The sequence below is a fragment of the Ursus maritimus genome, unplaced genomic scaffold, assembly GCF_017311325.1.
Source record: "Ursus maritimus isolate PB19 unplaced genomic scaffold, ASM1731132v1 scaffold_12, whole genome shotgun sequence".
Taxonomy (NCBI): Eukaryota; Metazoa; Chordata; class Mammalia; order Carnivora; family Ursidae; genus Ursus; species Ursus maritimus.
Window position 1 is genome coordinate 55176009 of NW_024423564.1, and position 10004 is coordinate 55186012.

Genomic DNA, 10004 nt, shown 5'->3' on the forward strand with positions numbered 1-10004 from the left:
GCCAATGATGGGTATTAAGGAGGGCACATATTGCATGGTGCACTGGGTGTTATACGCAAATAATGAATCATGGAACTTTACATCAAAAACCAGGGATGTACTGTATGGTGACTAACATAACATAATAAAAATTATTATTAAATGTATATCTATAATATGGCTTCAATGCCTAGGCTCCTATACTTCTTGGTGCTGCTTCCAATGGCTCTGAAATGTCCTGCCTCTATAGAAAGGAATTCCTGTATATTAGCCGTGGTGTGTGAGATCTAAGGCCATAAAAGTTGGTCAGCTTACCCTTCCTGCTCTGTAAGGAGGCGGCTCTCTGTGTTATCCCCAGTTGTGCAGCAAATCATGCCAGCCTGTCTCATGATGTTATTTTAGTCATGATATGTAAGCCAAATTGGAAAAAAAAAAAAAAGATTTGGGCTCTTATCTCAGGCTTGGACCATATGGTTATGACAGAGTAGAGAAGGAGGGATGGGGACAATTTATTCACTCATTCATCCAACAATGTGCCATGTGCTGGGTACCATAGTCTCAGTATTGGCAGTATGGAAGTAAGGACAAGAAATAAGGTCTGTGCCCTTTTGAAGCTTACAGTCTTGTGATGGAAATAAAGCGTTAATCAAATTAATATTTGTGAAACAACCAACGAATAAGTGTTAAGAAGAGACATATTGTTTCTGTGAGAATACAGAACACTTAAACAAATTTGGGAGATCAGAAAAAGCCTCCCAGAGGACGTGGCATTTGAGCTGAGATATAAAGGAAGAGAGAAAATTAAATATTGAGAGAAAAAGTGGTAGAGGGAGAGGGAACAGCAGAATTATGGGGAAAGAGAGAAGTTTGGCTAGACTGGAGAGAAGGAGGTGGGTATGGTATGAGATGGGCTGATGACACAGAGTCCAAGCCAGGCTGATGACAGGCTGTGTAAATGGTCCGGATTTTATCCTGAGTGTAATGGTGAACCACCAAAGAGTTGCAAATTGGGGGTGACAGGGACATATTAGGGTTTTTTAAAGATCGCTTTTGTTACTGCATGGTGAATGGGGTATAGCCCTGAAATATTCTGGGTCCTTCTTGTCCTAAAAGTAATCAAAACCACTAAGCAGACTTTTGAAAACAGTCAAATAGGATTTAATTTAACATTTGATGAAAGCATAATGAAAGTAAGCTTTTTAGTACTTGAGAAGTTGGCATGTGTATATAATTGAAAAAAAAAATTGACCTGATTTTAAATTTGGGATCGTTAGCTCTGTGTTACCAGCCTAATTATTGCACTTCTCTGTACCTTAGTTTCCTCATCTGCCAAAAGAAGTAACAATATCTACCTTAAATAAATGTTAAAAAAAAAGTGTTTAAAAGAAGCAAGATGTCTGACAGTGAATATTAATTCAGTACCTATTAGTGATTTATATACAGTTTAAGTTTTATGTCCTAAGCTGGTAATTGTTTAGTTTATAAGTAAACTAAAGGACAGTCTGACACCCAGATGTCTAAATAAGAAAACTAAATAGATTAAAAATCACTTTTTGAAATGAACAATGACAGTTGATATGACATAGGCTAACAGGTGCTTAATTGCCATTTCCTGCCCAAGGAACATGTTCCCAGGAGCAGTGTGCCCAGCAGGTTCCTGAGGCTGTACAGGTGGAGTCTCTCCTCGAATACCTCATCTAGAAGTGCCAAGTGCATCTTTTGGCAATCTTTGCCCAAAGGGCCCAACATTTTCAGCAAGAATTAAAGCCAGAGCCTCTTTTGCAAAAGCAACCAATTTAGCTTAAAGCTAGAAGCTGTGCTGATCCAGAAGAAAGACAGCCAATACTCATTTGGCACATGGAGCCCACAGCCAGCCAAAGCCAAAAGGCTATTGCCCCATCCCCAAAGGGGTGTAATCAGTGCATCCTAGCTAGCTCTTCTAGGGAAGACGCTCATGGTACCCTACCTAGGTCCCCTTTATGAGGCAAATACACCCATCCATGGGTGCCATGAGTACTGGTTGCTAACAGCACAGAGCTATCCCCTTCCCTGGAGAAATCTCCTTCGTGCCTAGAATGTTAGGCCCCCTCTTACCCGGGGGAAGACTGCAGAAAAGGAATGATTAACATGGGGCTGTGGAAGGCTGGCCTCTTGCCCGATGGTGGGGCTAACTCTGTGGTATAACTGAGGTTCCAGATCCCGTTACAGAAGGATGAAGCTAGTCTTCAGGTGGGAGCACATCCTTAGCTTTCTCCCCCACCCCGCCCCAGCCTACGCTGGTCCTTATACTTCCTTTCTCTTGAGAATATACCCTTTAATAAACCATTTGCACAAGAATATCCATATCAGACTGTTTCTAGGGAATCCAATCACATTTAAGACATTGAATTGTTTCTTGAGAGCCCATCAAGGAGTTACAGTTAAAAGAAGAGCTGCTAAGTCAGACAGATGTGGGTTTGGATCCGAGCTCTGTCACTGACTGGCTTTATGACCTCAGGAATGTTTCTTCTGAATAGAGAAAGTAAAAATTTCTCTATAGGTACAAATGAGACAAGCAGACATACCTCAAAATACTGTTGTAAGAGAGAACACTTTGAAAAGTACTTCATTTTTAAGATTACCGTGGCCTTACATCATACAATGGCTCAGAAAATACGTGTTTAGTCAATAAATCCTTATCTTCTGTTTTATGCCAGAAACTGTGCTCGTGCTGGAGACAGAGACCAGTCTGAGGCAGACCAACAAAGGTTATGAGAGAGTGAGATGCGTCCTATGGTGGTGACACTGCGGGAGAGTTGCTGGGGGATATGGAAATAGTAGTTATGAGGAAGCAATGTAAATACGTTCATGTTTCTGCATGACCATATACTTTCTGAACAAAAATTATTGGAAACCTGGATTAAAGCATAACTGATTAGTAACACTAAAATTGTAAAATACTCCAGAGAGAGAAAGAGAGAGAGGAGTTTATCCCACTAGAGCTAGGTGTTTAAGTCTCAAAGGAAGATAAAACAGGAGCCATTTGTTACGAAGTCTCCAAAGGATTGTAACCATCTTGGAAACTTTTCCAGACAGGATTTGTTTATATTAGGAAAGGTTTCTCTCTCCCTCTTTCAGAAAGGGATCTGAGATAGGGGTGGGGGGTGGCAGCTCTGCAGTGGTTCCTGTATAAGCTCCCAGATTCATAACTTTGGGAATCCTTTCTTTATATATGCAGTGTGACATCTGCTCTCATCCCTGCCCTGAGGGGTAGAATGGGGTATAAGGAATCAATGCAGTTATTGCTGTAAATAATAATAAGCCTGGTCTTTGATCCATAAACCCAATGCATGCTTTCAGAATAAAATAAATAAATATGGATATTCAAAATTTATCAGTGGTATATCATGAAGAATGAACTGGGGTTCACGAGGCAGAAATATATTCCAGACAGAGGAAACAACGTGCTGAAAGATGGATACATGCAAATAAAATTCAGTGATACTCTAAGTATATAATCATTTCAACTGTTTATCGAGAATCTGTGTTCATTCCCCATTATGCACGGCTCATCTCCTTTTTGCTCTCATAAAGTAATAGTGTTTGGCCATCATTGGTGATGTCTCAGTGGTATCCTATTTAGGGAAGGAAATATTAAGCAAATATTAACATTATGTCTAGAAGTGATATGAAGAACACAATATTTTTTCTAAAGTGTCAAAAGCAATGTGATTTGAAATAGAGATGCTTTGCTTCCTCACGGGGCATTAGAAGCCAGCAAGGTGCCAACCTGTATACATGTATGGATTGGAGTGAGTTGACCCACACAGCCCCGATAGAGGGAGATTAACATCTATAGAAACAAAGAAAGTGATTCAGGGGAGAAAAATCAAGAAGCATGTAGAACACAAGAATTGAAGAGACCCCATTGATGTCTGGTGTCATTTTTCTCCATCCCAGCCCTAATTGTAGCTGCCCTGGGCTAGGGGCCTCCCAGGGGATATTTCTGTGGTTGAGAGGTTTGAGGTACTTAATAACAGATTTGGAAAGCCTTCTTAAGTCCACTTTAAATGAAAAACATTAACTTAATGATATAAGAAGACAGGCTTTACTCTTTGAATAATATTTTTAGAACTATGCATATACACGTACAGAGTTATGATGTTGGCAGGCACATTAATAGAAATGCCAGAAGAAAGTCTCTTACCTGCGGTAATAATAACAACGACTTTCCTCTAAGTGGTACTTTCAGTGTGAAAATATTGCCACAAACATGGTCTCATTGGATTCTCCCACAGCCTTTTAAGGAAGGCAACCTAAAATTATGAAAAAAGGGGCAGCTTTGAAATGGGACAGATGGGGGCCCAAATCCAGGCTCTTTTACTACTATTTATCTCCAGCAAATTTCCTAATCTCTCTGGAACTCAATTTTCTTATCCATGAAAATAGGAAAATGAACACTTTGTATAAATCAGTTGGAAAATTAGATCAGAAATGCAGAAATCACCTAACATAGGCTAGCATAATAGGTTATTGATAGCATTTATTTGCTAGGTACAGGTGGATTATGATAGCCTGTTAAATTTTTGTTTTCTGGAAAGAAAATGAAAACTTAAGAGATAAGGAACAATATCAAGGTCATCCAAATAGAGAAATCAGTTCAAAACCAAGCTTTTACATCTTCAAGACAAATCCTTCTGATGACACTGTGGTGTGAAACAGTCCTGATAGTGTCTTTTTTTTTTTTTTTTTTAGCAGCTCATTTGGGGGCAAAGAAACTGAGTTTGTAAAATAAACCCGTAGAACGTTGCTATAAAGCCTCCCCTACCCCTACCTCTCCTACCCCACCAAAGATGACATCCTAGTCTCCAAAACCTGTGAATATGTCATCTTAGATGGTAGAATGAATTTTGCGGTTTTTAGTTCAAGATCTGGAGAGGAGGTGTTGTCCTGGATTATCTGGTTGGCCAGATAGAATCACAAGGATCTTTATAAAAGGAAGGCAGGAGGAGATAAAATATCTGGAAGAGAGAAGATACTATTCTGTTGGCTTTGAAGATGGAGGAAGTGGCCACAAGCCAAGGAATGCAGGCAGTCTCTACAAGTTAGAATAAGAAAGGCAACAGATTTTCTCCTTGAGTCTCCAGAGGGATTACAGCCCTCCTGACCCATTTAGACTTCTGACCTCTGGAACTATAAAATGATAAGCTTGTGTTGTTTTGAGCCACTAGGTTTGTGGTAATCTGTTACAGCAACAATATGGAACTCATACAGACCCAATAGAAACTTTTAACCTGGTGAGTGGTGGGGAAGAGTGGACTTTCTGAGTTTAATGTGCACATATATTAGCAATGATAATGCTTCAAAGTGAATGTTTGATTCTGTTTCTTCCTGCCATTTTCTATCAGCATTACATGTAAAACCCTCATTTCCCTCTGCAGCATGAAACAGTTATAACAGGTGTTAGGGAACTTAATGATATAACATAATAGTTTTTTTATTATTATGATAAACTGTATTAAAACCTAGTTATATATATGTGAAGTTTAGAATTAGCTAAATGTTCAATATTAACAGTCTAACCAGTTTAGCTGTGGGTCAGGAGATACTCAAAGGGTCTTAAAGATAAACATGTATCAGAGAGATATATTAGTTGCTTCAAATAAGTTATTAAAGATATTTCTTCTTTATGCTTCAATGGGGGCACCTAGGCATGTGAAACTCCAAACACACAGAAGCGATTATTTAGAATTATAGAATCATAGTATCTCGAAGTTGGAATGAACTTTAAAGGATGCCAGATTCAATCATTTGGAGAATGCCTACACCTTCCGTTAGGCATTTCAGATAAAAGATTTATAGGGAGACTAGACCTCTCCTCTGCTTAGCATGTTTGAATATCTACTGCTTCTTCATTCACACTGAATTGTTTGACTCTCACTGCAACCCTTTGAAATATGTTGGGCCCTTATCAATGACTTCTTTTTAATGGTGTACAGGCAGCAAAGATAAAGCTTCTGGCCAAAAGTCATACAATTGATTAAAGTAATTTCAGGCCATTTCTGGGTAAATCCTTTCAAGGCCTGGTTGAACTGTGTTTCATTTAAGCCTAGGGTTCTATATAAGAGCTGGGTTCTTTGGCTGGGGCTGGTGCATCAATGCTGAACAATTCAGGCATAGCTCTTGTCATTATGGAATTTACAGTCCAGTGGAGAGCACAGATAATATATAATATTATCTGAGCGCAGATACAATAAATACCATGTGGTTGTTGCAGGTGAATGAACTTGTACATGACACATGGAACAGCAGGTCGGGAAAGCCGTGACTCCTGCAGTTTTGGCTCCAAGTCCAAGTGATGTTTCTTACACCGTGTGGCCTCTTTTGGATGGTACTTATGTCACCAAATTATCCAGGACTGACCTGTGAACCTCATCTTTTTCTGTTTTCCCCTTCTTCTCAGGAGTGTGTTTGATGAAAGCAAACTTAAAGGTAGAGGCAGGAACAACCAGCCTAACTTTGCCAAAATTCAAGAATCCTTCCAAGAATCCTAGTGAAGGTAATGGTCCTGAATATTTTTAGAGATCCCTAGTAATACTAACGTCCTGGAAATATAAGTTTCTTGAAATAGCCAAGTCAGCAAGTTCAAATTATTCCTAGTTTAGGTGAAGGAAAGAAGGACTAAAAAAAAAATCTAGCTTCTATCCTGATGCATCACTAGTTAATGTGAAATTGTAATATGCCAAGAGAAGTGAAAGTTTGAACCAGAAAAGTATTACTTCAATTGGAATTAGAAACGAGCTATAGGGAAAGAAACACAATATATTTCAGAAAGTGGAAGAACATCTTATTCTCTGAGTGTGTGTTTAAGAGAGAGAGAATATCAATCATTTTCCCTTAGTGATGTGCCTTGTTCCAGTGGCATGGTTTGCCATACTGGGCTAAGGGAGGGGGGGAAAGGTTTTTCAAGAGCTCCATTCTGACATTGTTTTCTAGAATTGTGACTTGGATATCAACATCTCAGTCATACTTCCCTACCCTTATAGTAATGATACTTCCACTTGGAAGAAGCTCAATAGAAAAAAATTCAGATTTTAGTTCCAGGTCAAAACCCACTTGAAACATCGACTTGAAGAATATTCTTAGGGGATGAGAAGAAGGAAAGTGAGAATAGATGGTAGATAGATGATTTGAAATACATTAAATTGTTTGCTGAAATGATCATCTCTGATATCATCTCTGATATTTCAACTACCGAACCTATAGGTTTTCTCTAAGCAGGGCATTAATTTTTACTTTTTTTTAGATGGAAGTAGAGATGACCATGATATTAATTTCAGGTGTATAACATAGTGATTCGACAATTCTGTATGCTACTCAATGCCCATCATGATAAATGTAATCACCATTTGTGGTGATTATAATACACCATATTGTGTATTGTGAATATAATACAACATATTATATTATTGACTATATTCCCTATGCTGTACTTTTCATCTCTATGGCTTATTTATTTTATAGCTGAAAGTCTGTATCTCCTAATCCCCTTTACTTATTTTGTCTGCCTCTTACCCAACTACCCTCTGTCAACCACCAGTTTCTTCTCTGTATTTAAAGAATCTGTTCATTGTTTTGTTTTTTAGATTTCCCATATAAGTGAAATCACATAGTATTTGTCTTTCTCTGACTTATTTCATTTAATACTCTCTAGATCCATCCATATTGTTACAAGTGCCAAGATCTCATTCTTTTTAATGGCTGTGTAATATTCCATTGTATATGTGTATAACATCTTTATCCATTCATCTATCGATGGACACTTAGGTTGCTTCCATATCTTAGCTATCGTAAATAATGTTGCAATAAACATAGGGGAGCATATATCTTTTGAATTAGTGTTTTTGTTTTCTGTGAATGAGTACCTAGTAGTGGGATTACTAGGTCATATGGTATTTCTATCTAATTTTTTGAGAAACCTCCATACTATAATTCACAGTATGGAGGTTGTACCAATTTACATTCCTGGCCATACCCATGCTATGATGTAATTACTCATTGTGGTTTTGATTTGCGTTTCTCTGATGATTAATAATGTTCAGCACTTCCCGTATGTCTGTTGGGCATCTGTATGTCTTCTTTGGAAAAGAAAAAAATGTCTATTTAGGTACTTTGCTCATTTCTAATTGTTTGTTTTTTGTTTTTTGTTTTTTGGTGTAGAGTTGCGAAAGTTTTTATGCATTTTGGATATTAACCCTTCTCAGATATATCATTAGCAAATATCTTCTCCCATTCCCTAGGTTGTCTTTTTGTTTTATTGTTGGTTTCCTTGGCTGTGCAAAGAATTGTTATTTTGGTGTAATCCCAGTAATTTATTTTTGCTTGTTTCCCTTGCCTGAGGAGACATAATCAAATATATGACATTAGCTAAGGCCAATGTCCAAGTGGTTACTGCCTGTGTTTTCTTTGAGGAGTTTTATGGTTTCAGGTCTCACATTTACATCTTTAAACTATTTTGAGTTTATTTTTGTATATGGTGAAAAAAAGTGGCCCAGTTTCATTCTTTTGCATGTAGCTCTTCCGTTTTCCCAGCACCATTTTATGGGGGAAAAGACTTTTCCCCATAATGCATTCATGCCTGCCTAGTCATAGCTTAATTGACCATACAGGTGTTGATTTATTTCTAGGCTCTGAATCCTGTTCCATTTATCGATGTGTCTATTTCATGCTGGTACCATACTGTTTGGATTACTATGACTTCGTAGTATATCTTGGAATCTGGAAATGTGGTACCTTTGGCTTTGTTCTTTCTTGAGATTGCTTTGATTATTCAGTCTTTTGTGGTTCCATACAAATTTTAGGATTATTCTAGTTCTGTGAAAAATGCTGTTGGTATTTTAGTAGGGATTGCATTGAATCTGTAGATGGCTTTGAATAGTACAGACATTTTAACAATAGTAATTCTTCAAATCTACAAGCATGGTCTATATTTCTATTGTTTGTGTCATCCTCAAATTCTTTCATCAGTTCGATTGTTTTCTTAATTTCTCTTTCTGCTACTTCATTATTAGTGTATAGAAACATCAGATTTCTGGGTATTAGTTTTGTATTCTGCAACTTTACTGAATTCAAATATTCTAATAGTTTTTTGGTGAAGTCTTTAGGATTTTCTGTATAGTATCATGTCATCTGCAAAAGTGACCGTTTTATTTCTTCTTTACCTGTTTGGATGCATTTATTTGTTTATTTATTTTTCTTGTTTGATTGCTATTTCTAGGACTCTCACTGCTATGTTGAATAAAAGTGGTGAGAGTGGATATTCTTGTTTTGATTTTAGAGGAAAAGCTTTCACTTATTCACCATTGAGTATGATGTTAGCTTAGGTTTGTTATATATGGCCTTTAATACATCGAGTGGGTTCCCTCTAAACTCATATTGTTCAGAGATTTTATCATGAATGTATATTTTGTCAAATACTTTCCCTGTATCTATTGAGATGGCTATATGATTTTTATCCTTCCTCTTGTTAATGGGATGTATCCTATTGATTGATTTGTGAATATTGAACCACACCTGCATCCCTGTAATAAATTCCACTTGACAGTGGTGAATGATCCTTTTACTATATAGTTGAATGTGGTTTGCTAATATTTTGTTGAGTATTTTGTGTCTATGTTCATCAGAGATATTGGCCTATAGTTTTTTTTTTTTGTGGTGTCTTTATCTTTATTGGCGTCTTTATCTTTATCTTTATCTTTATCTTTATCTTTATCTTTATCGGTGTCTTTACCTTTATCGGTGTCAGGGTAGTGTTAGCCCCATAGAATGAATTTGACGGTTTGCATTCTATTCTTTGGAATAGCTGGAAAAAAAAACAGATATTAACTCTTTAAATATTTGGTAGGATTCACCTGTGAAACCATTTGGTCTGGAACTTTTGTTTGCTGGGATTTTTTTTCAGCACCAGTTCAACTTTGTTACTAATAATCTGTTCAAATTTTGTTTTTATTCCATTTTGGAAGGTTGCAGGTTTCTAGAAATTTATC